Raw genomic sequence first — 13,614 nt, forward strand, 5'->3', positions numbered from 1 at the left:
TGGCGATTCCTAGGTGGTTGCTTTTCTCCTAGTACAGGTGTTGCTAGTTGAGGTCTTTTGTTCCCTGCGCAATAGTTGCCTAAGGTGGTTAGGGTTGCGTAGGAGGTTCTTATGCTTTACCAGTAATTACTGGTTGTGTGCTAGTTTGTGATACATGTTCTATTATGTTCTAAAAGTATTCTATGTGCTAATTACTATTCCTAAAAAGTGATGATTCCTGACAGTGGTCCAGGTGGCCCTGTCTTGTAAATATCCCCCTTGTAAATTCTGCCCGTGCCTGTTGGCACAGTGTAACAATATGTGTGTTTTATCTAATGTGTTTTTGATATAATACAAAGGCTATTTTTATATAACCTTGTGTGGAGTCTCCTTTGTGGTGGGCCTTGGGTGTTGTTGCTGGGTGCGCGCGCAAACACTTAACCTACATAGCCTCCAAGTTTAGCCTTGACTGCTCGCGCCACGTTACCTAGAGGGCGAGTAGGGGTTATCTTGGTGTGTGACTCCCTTGCCCTGACACTTAGAAATGGCGATCCCTGACTGACCTCGACGCGAGTCTTGGCCGGCCAGGGTCCCGTTTCTAACATTGGTGGCAGGCGGTGAGGATCCGGATTTGTGTTTGCGTTGTACTGCAGTGGCAACAGGCCACACTACAAAGCTCTGCATTTTAGATAATTACATGTTGGGGATTATTGTCCTTTGAAGTTCTAGTATTTCTTTTTCCAAAGAGTGTCCAGTACAATTGTCCCCTGCCCTGCTCCCAGAGTTTGGTACCTGTGTCACGCGTGGTCAGGTTGAGAAATCAGGGGTGGAAAAAACTGCCTTACCGGTCCGAGGGGAGGGTGTGCGTGGATGAATGGTGTGTTGCCTGGACAGATTAGTGTGAGTTCTCTTTAGTAGGGAGCTTGCTGAAATACTTTGAACCGTGTGCTCTTGCTTCAGCTCTGACAGTTAAGTCCCCTGTGTTGCACGTGTCTGTGAGCATCCTGTCACGATGGAATCTCCTTTTAACCTTTGTAGCCTGTTTAAGTACAGTATGCATGAGTTGGTACGGTTATGTAAGGAGAGAGACATCCCAGTGAGTGAGTCAGACACCCAGTCCAAGCTTAGGGATAACATGATCCTGTGGCAGAAGAGTGACTGGGAGCGTGAGCACAGTGAGAGGGAGAGGGCCCGGACCGCGCACCATGAGGGTGGTGGGTCTGAGGGGAGCCCTGAAGAGTCTGATGTGGAGAGTGAGGATGACAGTGGATGGGCGCCAGCAGAGAGCGAGTACCCCCTAGATAGGGAGTCCCTTGCTGGGTCCAGTGTCAGATGTAGCACCCCATCCCTTTCCCTGTCCCCAGAGGAGTGGGTGGATAGGAGAGAAGAGAGGGAGCACCAGTTGGCCATGGAGAAGCTCAGGTTAGAGCATGCCAGAGAGATGGCGCAGCTGGGTGCGAATGAACGGACTGCAGAGGCTGAGAGGGCCTTGGCCAGGGAGAAGATAGCCCTAAAGGGTAGGTTATCCCCTGACCGCAGTTATAGTTTTCTGGATTCCCCAGGGAGGGTTGGATCCAGTGGTGGCAGCAAGAGAGAGTTTGGTGCGGGAAGTGCCATGCCCCGTTTCCAAAGAGTGGTACCTTGTTCCCGAGAGGACACATACAGGTTGAAGTTCAGGAGCAGTAGGAGACTGCCTCACCAGGATTGGGCGGATTATGTGGATGATTGTCATGATGCCCTGCTTGATTGGTTAGAGGTTCATGGGGAACCTGATTTTGATGGACTACTCAACCTTGTTATCAGAGAGCAGTTGCTCAATTGTTTTGTGCCAGAGTTGCGCAAACACCTGTCAAGAGGTGACTACGTGTGTCCTTGGGACATTGCAAAGGAAGCAGACCGCTGGGAAGGTGCCAGTGGTTCTGACACGTCATGGGTGAGTGAACCCGAGAGTAGTGGGTTAGGTATCTTCCAGACCAGTGTGGTGGAAGAGGCTCAGAGTAGCCCAGCTAGGTCCCAGTGTAGCGAGAGGGGTGAAGGGGCTCACGTCTTGTCTCCGTGGAGTGCGAGTGAGTGGGGGACTGAGTGTTCCCAGGTGTCCGAAACCCAGTCTCAGAACCTGGATGGTTTCTTGAGGGAACACCAGGTTAGGGATCTAGGCTGTCCTGTTAGACCCCTTGAGGGGGATCCCCTAGTGTCTAGAGAACCTGGAGTATCTTTAAACAGTGTTCCAGTGGTTCTAGTGCCCGGCAGTGCCACTCCAGTTGGGGGGGCACGGAAGTCCGAAGTGAGGAGTGATTGGGGGAGTTCCCCAGTGGGAGAACCAGTGGGTCAGGGACTACCCAGTTGGGCGAAGTTCCCGTGTAGTGACCATGGTGACACCACTTCTGTTCTGGGGGATCTGCCCGCACTGTCAGGTGGACAGGGGTCGGGAGAGCTGCGCCAGACAGACAGTCACACAGCACATGAGTCATGTGTTAGCCTCAGGGGGATGGTGAGTGAGTCCCCAGAAGTCCTGGAGTGCCAGGCAATTATCCCACCTAGGGGTTTAGACCGAAGGTTGGGAGGCCAGGTTCAGGATCGGCCTGACCTGAAGGGTGGGACTTCTGTAACCAGAGTCCTAGCCAGTGCTTCTTCCAGGGGTACCTCTCCAGTTGGGAGGGTGCAGAACTCTGGAAGGGGGTGCAGAGGGTGGGAGAGCCCGCCTCTGACCCCGGCGCAACCTGAGGGGTTAAACCCTGGGTTGGAATGGCGTTCTAGGTGTACACCTCGCAGGAGGTGGAGGAACCCTAGACGAAGAGGTAGGGGGAGGAGAGCCTTCCCTGAGACTCCTGGTCCGCCTGAGGTTGTAGACCAAAGGCTGGTGAACCAGTGGCAGTCTAGTCCTGTCTTGCAGACAGGGAGAGTGGAGAATGGACACTATGTGCCAGGGGTTACTACCCCCCACTCGGTGAGTAGGCAGGAACCAGTCGCACCTGGGTGGCCTAGGGCCTGGTCCTGGCCGCGGACAGCTAAGGAGTACCAGTGGGGTAGCCCAGTTGTTCCAGATGGTGGTTTGAGAAGGAATCCCAGGGGTTCACAGTGGCGTGGAACAGGACGGTGTCCCGGCAGTGGCGGGCCCGTGTCCTTGTTCTTTCGCCCAAAGCAGGGAAGCCCATCACGGTGGTGATCGGTCTACCCTGCGTTTTGGCTGGAAGGGGGTTGTGTTGGACCCGGGCCTTTATGGCTGGTTCACCCCTGAACTTTTTGCTTTTGATGGCGACCTGGTGTTCATGATTTCTGGCTTGGCGCACTTTTTCCCTGGGTCCCAGAGTGAAAGTGCGTGCGTGTAGTATGGCTGGCCTGCCCTCCCATAGGAATGCATGGGGAATGTGTGCGTCCCTGGTAGTTCCTGATGCGTGGGGAGTGCAGGCTCGAGTTTGGTATGTGTAAACTCGTGAGAGTGAATGCTGCAAGATGGTGTCTGCGGCATGTGTGTGTCTAGTTGGGAAGTGCTACTTCTGGACATTGAGATATGTGTGCAGTGAGGGTACTGGAGCGTGATTGGCTGGAGCTGGCTGGCATGCCAGGCTCCAGGAAGTCTGGATGGGTCTGCCCGGTGGTGAGTGGGAGATTAGCATGAGTGATGTGTGGGAGGAGTGTACCTGTGTCCTGGATGGGCTGGGTTTTCCCCACACAATGCTGGCTCCGCCCCCCTGTGGTGTGTCTAACGACCCTAGCCTCCCCAGTGAATGACATGGGTGGTTGGGCCATCAAGAGTGCTCCAGAACCAGTTGCAACTGGTTTCTCCCCCACCCTGCACCTACAGACAAAGGATTTCAGTGTATAAAAATGGGGCTGTGTCCCCACTGTTTTTGTTCTCTTCTAGGATCTTGAGGGGGCTGCTGCTGCTGGGGCCAGGAGGAACCGCCACTTGGACTGCCTCCCTGCCTGGAGGGCCAGTGAGCTGGCCCCTGGCCCAGCCTTGCCCCCTGCCTACCTAAGGACTTTGCTGGGACTCTGCCCTGCTGAGGGCAGCTGGAAGCGCTGTGCTTGTGTTCCCTGCCTGGGAGCACGTTGGACTTTCCCTGGAAGCGCTTTGTTGGCCTTTGGCGCTTGAGAGCGCTTTATTGTTAGTCCTAGCGCTAAGAAGTGCTGTTGTGCACAGCCGGTGCCCACCCGGCATTTGGCCGCCTGATCTGCCGATTCGCGGCGCGTAGCGAGTGCCACCTCGCTTTATTGTTAATTTATCGAGCCGGTGCCCACCCGGCATTGCCCCGTACTTTGCTGTTGTAAATACCTCGAGGGAGCCCACTCCTCGGGTACTGGGAGCCCGCCTGCCTACCTGGAACGGGCCGCCGCGCTGCCCGCGACGACCCGGAAGTATCTGGCCGACCGGCCAATAGCAGCGCGGCCCCTGAGAGGCCGACCGGAAGTCCCGCCTCCGCAACCAGGCAAGCGAGGAGAGAGGCGCCGTCAGCGAGGCTCCGAGCAAGAGGAGCCCCGCGCTGCAGAGGAGGAGACGCCTCCAGCCAGCAGACCCGGTGAGTGCCTGCAAGGGGAGAGGGGCGTCGGGACACGTTGCCGGTGTCCGCCCCTCCCCCGTAGCGCGATCTTGCGCGCACTGTTGTGTGAAGCCCGAGGGCTTCAGGGGGCAGTATCTATCTTTGAGTCCCCCGTGGGGGACTCCAACGTGGCCACAGTGGAGAGAGTGGAGCCCCGAGGCTCCTGGGGGCCATTTGTTCAGCGAGCCCAGCAAGGCTCATTGCCCGTATTATCCTGAGAGCCCTGAGAGGGTTCTGGGGGCATTTCCGTTTTCGAGTCTCCCGAGGAGAGACTCCAACGAACGCCCGCAGTGGAGAGTTTAGAGCCAGAGAGGTTCTTGAGGGCCCAGTCAGTTGCCCTGAGCCCCCGAGGCTCCAACGTTCGCACCCGTGGTATTTACAACTGTCCAGCACTTAGTGGACAGTTGCTACGTTTAGGCTGGGTGTACTTTTGGCTTATTACAGCCTACCCTGACTTTGGGACACCGGGACTGCCACAGGTTGTGGCTCATGGGAAGGTTTGCGCAATTGCTTGTGCTCGCACCGCTGAATGTGTTCTGAAGCATCATGTGTCTTTCCTTGCATACACCGCTGAATGTAGGTACTGCATCATGTGTTTTCTTGTGCTCGCACCTCTGAATGTGTTTGGATACATCATGTGTCTTCCTTCCCTACACCGCTGAATGTTAATGCATCATGTGTAATGTTCCTATGCTCTACCCCTAGATGTTGGCGATTCCTAGGTGGTTGCTTTTCTCCTAGTACAGGTGTTGCTAGTTGAGGTCTTTTGTTCCCTGCGCAATAGTTGCCTAAGGTGGTTAGGGTTGCGTAGGAGGTTCTTATGCTTTACCAGTAATTACTGGTTGTGTGCTAGTTTGTGATACATGTTCTATTATGTTCTAAAAGTATTCTATGTGCTAATTACTATTCCTAAAAAGTGATGATTCCTGACAGTGGTCCAGGTGGCCCTGTCTTGTAAATATCCCCCTTGTAAATTCTGCCCGTGCCTGTTGGCACAGTGTAACAATATGTGTGTTTTATCTAATGTGTTTTTGATATAATACAAAGGCTATTTTATATAACCTTGTGTGGAGTCTCCTTTGTGGTGGGCCTTGGGTGTTGTTGCTGGGTGCGCGCGCAAACACTTAACCTACATAGCCTCCAAGTTTAGCCTTGACTGCTCGCGCCACGTTACCTAGAGGGCGAGTAGGGGTTATCTTGGTGTGTGACTCCCTTGCCCTGACACTTAGAAATGGCGATCCCTGACTGACCTCGACGCGAGTCTTGGCCGGCCAGGGTCCCGTCTCTAACACTTGCATATTGTTTCTCATTAGGGTAATTACCGCGAATGATAAGGTCCATACCCTCATTCTTTGGGCTATACAAACATTTGAGCAATAAAATTAAACATAGCTGTACCCTTTAATTGCACATAATTGAAGTATGTGCCTTGATAGAATAAATGTATTACGCTGCAGTTGTAAAGTTCGTTATGGGACTATGTCACTGCAATTTTGGGAAGAAATTGATTTTTCTTTAGAATGACTGACTTAATCAATACAATATAGATCATTGACCTGTTGAATTAGCCAATAGAGAACAGTCAGTGAAGATGGGGAACTTCTATTCACCAACGTTCGTGCTGCCATGCGGAGTCCCCCAGGGATCCTCGCTGAGTCCGACACTTTTCAACATCTATGTGTCGGACCTGGCGAGGATCATTAAAACCCATGGAATGGGAGTGACTTCGTACGCCGACGATACCCAGTTGGTGTTGGCAGTACATAAGAACGGGATTGAAGTGGCAGCCAACTTTCAGACCGGTATGAGAGCCATTAGTCACTGGATGGACAATAATTGTCTAAAATTAAACACCGATAAGACCGAGGTAATGGTGTTTGGAGACCTAAAACCATCTTGGTCTCCGATCTGGTGGCCATCGGAAATGGGCAATCCACCTATCCCAGTTTCTAAGGTCAGAAACCTAGGAGTGTTGTTCGACAACAAACTAAGTTTCACCAATCATGCCAACGCAGTGGTCTCCTCTTCCTTCTTCACGCTACGAAAAGTGAAAAAGCTACTACCCTACCTACCACTGTCTGCAGGTAAAACCCTGATGTCCTCCTTGGTGCTATCCAAGGTGGACTACTGCAATGGGCTTCTGCTGAATGCCCAGGAGCAGGTCCTCAAAAAGCTACAAATGGTGCAGAACGCTGCGGCGCGAATCCTCACCAGAACACCCAAGTTTGCACCGATTTCTTCAGTCATTTACCAACTGCACTGGCTCCCAATAAAAAAGAGAACCAAATTCAAGGCTCTGTGTATTATATACAGAGCACTGAACAGCCAAGGACCCGACTTCTTTAGGGAATCACTGCAGCTGTACGTTCCCAAAAGAGCGCTAAGATCAGCCTCATCCGCATCACTATGCATTCAACGAGTGAGAACAGTCACTTGGGGAGACAGACGCTTCATGGTGGCCGCCTCGAGGCTCTGGAACTCCTTGCCCCATCACATAAGAACCAGCCCCTCACTATTGCTCTTCAGAAGGCAAGTGAAGACATGGCTATTCACTCAATAATGCACAGGATGTGCCTCCCTGTCTGCCCAGCGCCGAGACACCATTTATGGTATTTGTTCGCGCTTTAGAAATTTAGAAAATAAATAAATAAAGTGGAACTGTCCATTCTGGAGTAGGTGTGATGGAAGGAATATACCATCAGCCAACACACCTGAATACTTTGCCTAATAATGTATTACTTCATATTTGAACATATTAACTTATTGCGATCATTAGAGAGGTATGTATATCCATCTGATAATAAAAGCCTTTGTTAATAGAACTCTTTTGCTCTATAGATTTTTTCCTCTCTGAGCAGTGTGACTGGTAATAACTAATTGGAACTGTTATTGTTTTGATCTGATATGATGTTATGTCTACCTTCCCAAAATGAGTTTTGTTGCATAAAGCTCAGATAAGGTTGTACCCATTTATTCATTTAAGCCTCAGTGAACCTTTTCGTTGTTGTTTTTGTTTAACAGTCAATAGTTTTTTTTAAAACAATGTCAATCTTGACACTGACTGAAACATACAAAACACGGTTCTCATTTACATAAATCTTGCAGTTTTCATACGTTTAATTGTCCATTTATTTTGAATGTTGGTAATTGTGCAAGTTCTACAGAGTTAAGAATAGGTGTAGATTTTTCTAGCTGATATGATTTATTATAAGGTTGAGACTTGTCCAATAGTTTTTTGTAATTATTTAGTGATTAGTTAACAAGTTTGTTAATCAGTTTAAACATTTTGATTTTAAAGCTCTTCACGGCATAAAAACAAAGAAATTGTTTTAAAATATTTAAAACGGTTTTGCAGAAGTCAATTACTTAAATAAAAAGGGATGGTGTTACAAGATAATTATTCCATGAAGCTTCTTTATGCCCTCTTGTGCAGAAAATTAAGCATATTACACAAGGTGTAGGTGAAGCTATCTAAACAAGAACATTGTACAAAAAGTGTACTTCTCTTATTGGATTACTCACTACTTTCATAAACCTCTTAAAAAAATACTGGAAATGTGCATGTAGGAGCAATCACAGCATTGTATGGTTCATACTATTTCTGTAAGACTGCATTTGAACAACATAAACTTCAAAACAATGCGGGAATGAGTCCATGCGCACCACCAGGGTATGTTGACCTTAGTCCTGGCTAGCTCAGAGTGCACCATCTGGACCCGTAAATCCTACAAGGTACCCAATGGGATGTGCAACCTCAGAACATGATAACCCTGACTCCCCAAGGAAATTGTGGAAACATATCTACCACTTTTGTTAGTAACTCAGACATGCTCAAAGGGAAACACAAGAAATACTCAAATTGTCATTTGAAGCATTTATTGGCGCAATAAGATTCTTGTATAAAATATGTGCTCTTCAATGATTAATAGAAGGAAACAAAACGGAGTAATCATCATGACTAGAATGCTAAAGAAAATAAACACTTAATCAATGTAAGCAAAATGTATGAAGTGTGTATATATATATATATATTTATTTATTTCTATATCCCTACTTAGCACTTCCTATCCTAATATGCCTAAGGTGTGCAGATCTGCTAGAATGCCCCAGAGTGGTCTACCTCCCCATTTACCTGAAGGTATGTTTTATCTGGGAGCCCGCCTTTGATGTAGAACAGGCCACCACCCTTCTCAGGAAAGTAACAGGATTCAGCTGGGCTGGAATTCCGGAATGGGGCACCCTCAATAGTGCTAGTGAAATGCTCTTCGGTCTAAACAAAGGATTGATGTAGCTTATATTAAAAAACTTCACCAATGTTGCAAAGCCAGAGTTCCAGTCAGGCCGTCATTATTGATTTTACTTTTGCAGTAGCCCGAGCGGACAGCAACAAAAATAAAAAATGTGCACAGTGAACTTATCCCTGGTACAGAATGTTCAAGGCTCTGATAATATGCCTAAAAAGAAGTGTAAATGTAAGTGCAAATCCATTTCAGATAATATTATCTCATATGGGCGCACTAACAAATGAGTTGTTTAAAAAAGATGTCCACTTTAAACGTGAACATGTAAAAATGGTGGTATTCTCTTCCCGATGCGTATGTTACCACACAACAACAGCACATTGCAATAACGTCTCTGCAAAGTCTCTGCAAAATTGAAGGCCTGATTTTCCCAAAAGGAATTCTTAAAATAAAATGGCTTTCTTGTTGAGGGCTAGGCAAAAACATAAGATGTGTATAATTTTTTCTTGAGCACTCCAGTGGAGCCTTCAGTCAACTGGTCTGATCTTGTGTTTCCGGGGATGTCGTTAGTCTATACAATCCAATATTCCCAAAACCCGACCATACATAATCTTCATTTTTTTTAAAATTTTATATAGCGCGCACTAAACTCGAAGATATCAGGTATCAGAGCGCTTTACACGAGCACCAGTTTTGTTACAGATGGACATATTCATTTTTGTTATGCACTGGGAGATTACGTGATTTGCCCAGAATCACAGGATGTTGAGCATCATTGCAGAGACTCAAACCAGGTTCTCCAGCTTCAAGGTCGACCTCTCTAGCCGTAAGGCTACATAGCTGACCTTTGGCACGCTAATGAGATGTATACAACCGACCCACTGCATATTGCTTTTATGGAGATTGTGTAGTTGTCTCCATTGTGTTTCAGGGGTAGCAGCCACTTTTTCTACTTTACTATTTAGCATACCTGGAACTGTGGTGCCACCATGTGACTATTGTGTGTACTACAGGCAACCCAGACGCCTTGCTATTGCCATAGCTTTCTAAATTTTGCAGTGGCATGGACTGTATGTATCACGTATGGTTGAATATATCCTTGGTGGTATTATTGCATTATAGTCTGATTAAGTCTATTTCAGTTGCAACATTTTTTTTATTTGGAGATTGCTAGAGTGGACACTCTTGTTTTCTCATTGCAAAAGATACAATACCGTGTGATGTCGCACAGGTTAGGTGGTCGTGCCAAAAGAGGTCTGAAAATCTGTGTATAAAAAAAAGACAATATTAGCAATAATTTAAGACCGAAAAATGCAAGACTTGTGACCTATGTGTAAACAAACAACTGCAAACACACAGAGATGATGGACGGAGCGCTGAAACCTTTCAGACACTCCTCCTCAGTCACAAATCTGGGTGAATCCATCATCGTTCTTTTGCTCACTACGCCACCCCAGTTCAGACCCAGCCATATGCAAATCAGTGTTGACCCTGTGCCTCATGGGAACAGTCTAGACCAAACTGCCGAACAAAGGTCTTCCCTGGACCGGAAACCAGCATCCTGAGACCGTTTTGGGGGTACACGCCTCATCAGCCAGGCTAGCTTGAATCCAGAGGCAAAGTGTTCACTTTACCACTGGATTCAAACTAGCCTGGCCAATGCGGCAGCTCCCTGGATATTTGGTATGGTCCTGTGGGAGTTCCCTCCGTACGCCCAGCTCCCCGGGTCGTCAGGGGTGTCCGTCTGCTATTTTCACCTCCGAGCGGAGATTGCGCAGCGTATTTAATATGCAGCTGGCGTGGCAAACACCGGCCCTGGTCATCTGTGCCGCTGCTTGACAGTGTCGTAGGGTGGCCTACATCAAAATCGGGCTTGGAAGCTGGCAGGATTAAAGCTCTGGTCGGGAGCTCCAGGAACTCTCGTCTTACACAGCCATGTTCTTGGCCATGCCCCCCCACGTAGCTCCTTTTTGGGCCTATTGCATAGGGATGTGATGTTGGTGACATGTCACCTGAGGCGACACCCTAGACTTATAGGTGATGTAGTTTCCGTACTGTTACAAAACATGGCATGCAATCAATGCTTGTGTGCCGGACCATTTGTTCTTTGCTCACCCTTAACTGTCCTCTACAGAAAATAATAAATGAAAGCAAACAGTTTACTATTAATAAGATTTGAACAGCATGTGTTTGAACAGTTCAACAATACCTGGATTCAATAAGGACTAGTATTTAACAGTTCAGAATACATACACACACACCTGTGTGTGTGTGTGTATATGTATTCTAGCCATGTTTTCAACCTCATCATTATAAACTGTACCAATTTCAACTATCTCATTTCTTTTTCCTTGAGTGGCAAGGGAATCCTCATGAATGTCTTCTGGTTGAGTATGTTTGTCTTGAAGATTTAAGTTTTCTCCAACCTTGCCCCTTTTTATTACCAATTCGGTCTTTGGTTTACCCATCTGCGCTGCCTCGTACGCCTTCCATATGTGGCATGTGATTGCAACACACCTAGGTTTCCTTCAAAATTGTCAAACGCTTCCATCAGTGCTGCAACCATCTCTCTATTCTCAAGTTCCTATGCATCGAGTCCCCAAGTCTCTTGCCTGGATTGTTTACCTATCACTAACATCACAGTGAGTAGTCAGACATTCCTCCTGCAAGGTAATCGACCTACAATAAAGTGGGAATTTTGGTACCAACATGAAAAAAGTAAGTCACGTAAAAAAAATGACCATCAGCCCCAGAGAAAAAGGCATAATGCTAATCAGCTGCAAGCAACAGTCTGCATACATCTACAACTCCCAGGGCTCCTGCCCATTGGGGTTATCCAAATGTGTCATTGCATTGATTGACTTATCTTTATTTGACTACATCATTGTGGTTGCGTACACACTTTACATAAAGTTATCTGCCCTGACACATGCCCTGTATACACCCATATAGTACCAGTTGTGGTCGGTCCATTTTTTGTTGGTAAATTAAGGATGGGCATGATTTCACCTGGACCAAGATTCCAACCCCTCTCAAGCCAAGCCTCTAGTGAACCCTGCATGCATCAGGGGACTTGTATCTCTCGCTTTCAATGATCATGAAAGCATTACGGACCATCCCCCTTGTGTTTCAAGTATAGGTCTACCACTCCTCTCTTTTGATCCTCTCCTTGAGACTACTAACATCAAGGGATGATACTTTCAACTGATCAGTATCCCTGAGTGTTGCTACCAGGAAAGTATTCCCTGAGGATGATTGTGTCCCAGATGTTATCAGCCCAAATTGCCTCTGATGTGTCACAACCTCAACTCGAAGAACTATATCACAACGTAATACTCCTGTATTACCCACCGTATAACGAACTACAAACCTGCATCTCGAGTGCAAGAAAAGGCTTGCCTTTCCCCAAACTTACACAGACTATGGCAGGTAACCATTACATTTTAACTCTGTGTTTTCCACAATTGGATCTACTGTTCACCGTCGTTGGCGGGGGCCGGATGGTCTTCCCTGATAATAAAGCCTGCGACGCTCCTCCAGTGATTCACATCTCGAGTTCTATATGACTTTGAGCTGAACGGGCAAGGGAGGCACTTGTCAGATTGGTATCAAAGTAATGCACTGGATCCACTCGAAGTGATGCTTATTTCGTCCTTTCACCACTTATCACATATACTAAAACTTGACAGTCAACTGTAGAAACAGTAAATAAGAAAGTGGTAAGAGAGAAAGTAGATACACCAGACTGCGCCACTTCTGCCTAGTCAGTTGTTTGGTCTGGGAGGTCTGTGGAATGTAGTAAGTTCCTGAAAGAAGAAAGAGATAGTTTAGGTGTTTTGCATTCATAGGATTAAACGTAATTACAATTGTGAATACATTCACCCGACCTCAATCTCTGTGCAACCAACTCCTTGTGGTTCAACATAAAATGGGAAACTCCTCGAAACGGATCTCACAAATAAGTATTTCCAAAGTGACAAGTGTATATGTTGGTGTATGTATGAGTGATATAATAGAGGGGAAGATTTTCTGTTATGACACACATGATTTTTGATAGTTTGGTGCTTATGCACGTTGCAATTGGTAGTATTTAATAAATAGATGAGTACTATAGCAGTCTGGAAAAGATCATCGCTTGGATTGTCAATTAAATGGGAGGTACCTTAGCATAGAGGTCACTTTTGATAGATTAAAAAATGGTAGCAGAGGCCCTAGTCACTCCGCCCCCCCCAATTTGGTTATCAAAAGACAAGAATCGAATAACATTCCTAGCGTCCTGATTGTTATGGTGTTAGAGGTTCTCCTAACTCGGTGGGTTAAAAGGTAACGCTGATTCGCGCTGTTCCAACCAATAGAATTTCTGGCTTGCTGACATAACTAGTTTATAGTTCTCCATTGCTTAATCTCTGCCAAGGAAGATATTGCTGGTGATTTACTGAGAGGATTGGCTTGGAGATCTACCAATGTGTATCTGCGTTCATTTAATTCCCGAGACCATAGACTGTAATCAGGTGTGCAATGGGTATGATATAAATATTAAATAATCGTTAGGAGAGAGCACAGCCCTAGAGAATGCCACAGATTAGGGCTTGCAAGGTAGGTCTAAATTGCCCATCTGAACACATTGGGCACAGTTCAGTAGAAGGGTTTGAGCCATTCAAGGGCTCTGCTGCTCATCCCCCACTGACTCCAACCTTTCACACAGTCACCCAGTGGTTCATTGTATCAAAGGCGAATTAAAGCAGCTCGGTGATTTAGCCTTTGATTTCCGATATCGAGCACTGCTGTTTATTTCGTTGAACAACCAACAAGATTAAGGTTGCAAGAATGAACAAACAAAATATAACTAAACA

At 47.0% G+C, this 13,614-nt stretch overlaps 1 protein-coding gene across 8 annotated transcripts in view; it reads left to right on the forward strand.

Annotated features, from left to right (window-relative positions):
* ST7 (suppression of tumorigenicity 7) overlaps positions 1–13,614 on the forward strand; it is a 579,549-nt gene that overhangs the window by 385,467 nt on the left and 180,468 nt on the right. The window lies entirely within an intron of this gene.

Source organism: Lissotriton vulgaris, chromosome 1_1 (genome assembly GCF_964263255.1).
Source record: "Lissotriton vulgaris chromosome 1_1, aLisVul1.2, whole genome shotgun sequence".
Taxonomy (NCBI): domain Eukaryota; kingdom Metazoa; phylum Chordata; class Amphibia; order Caudata; family Salamandridae; genus Lissotriton; species Lissotriton vulgaris.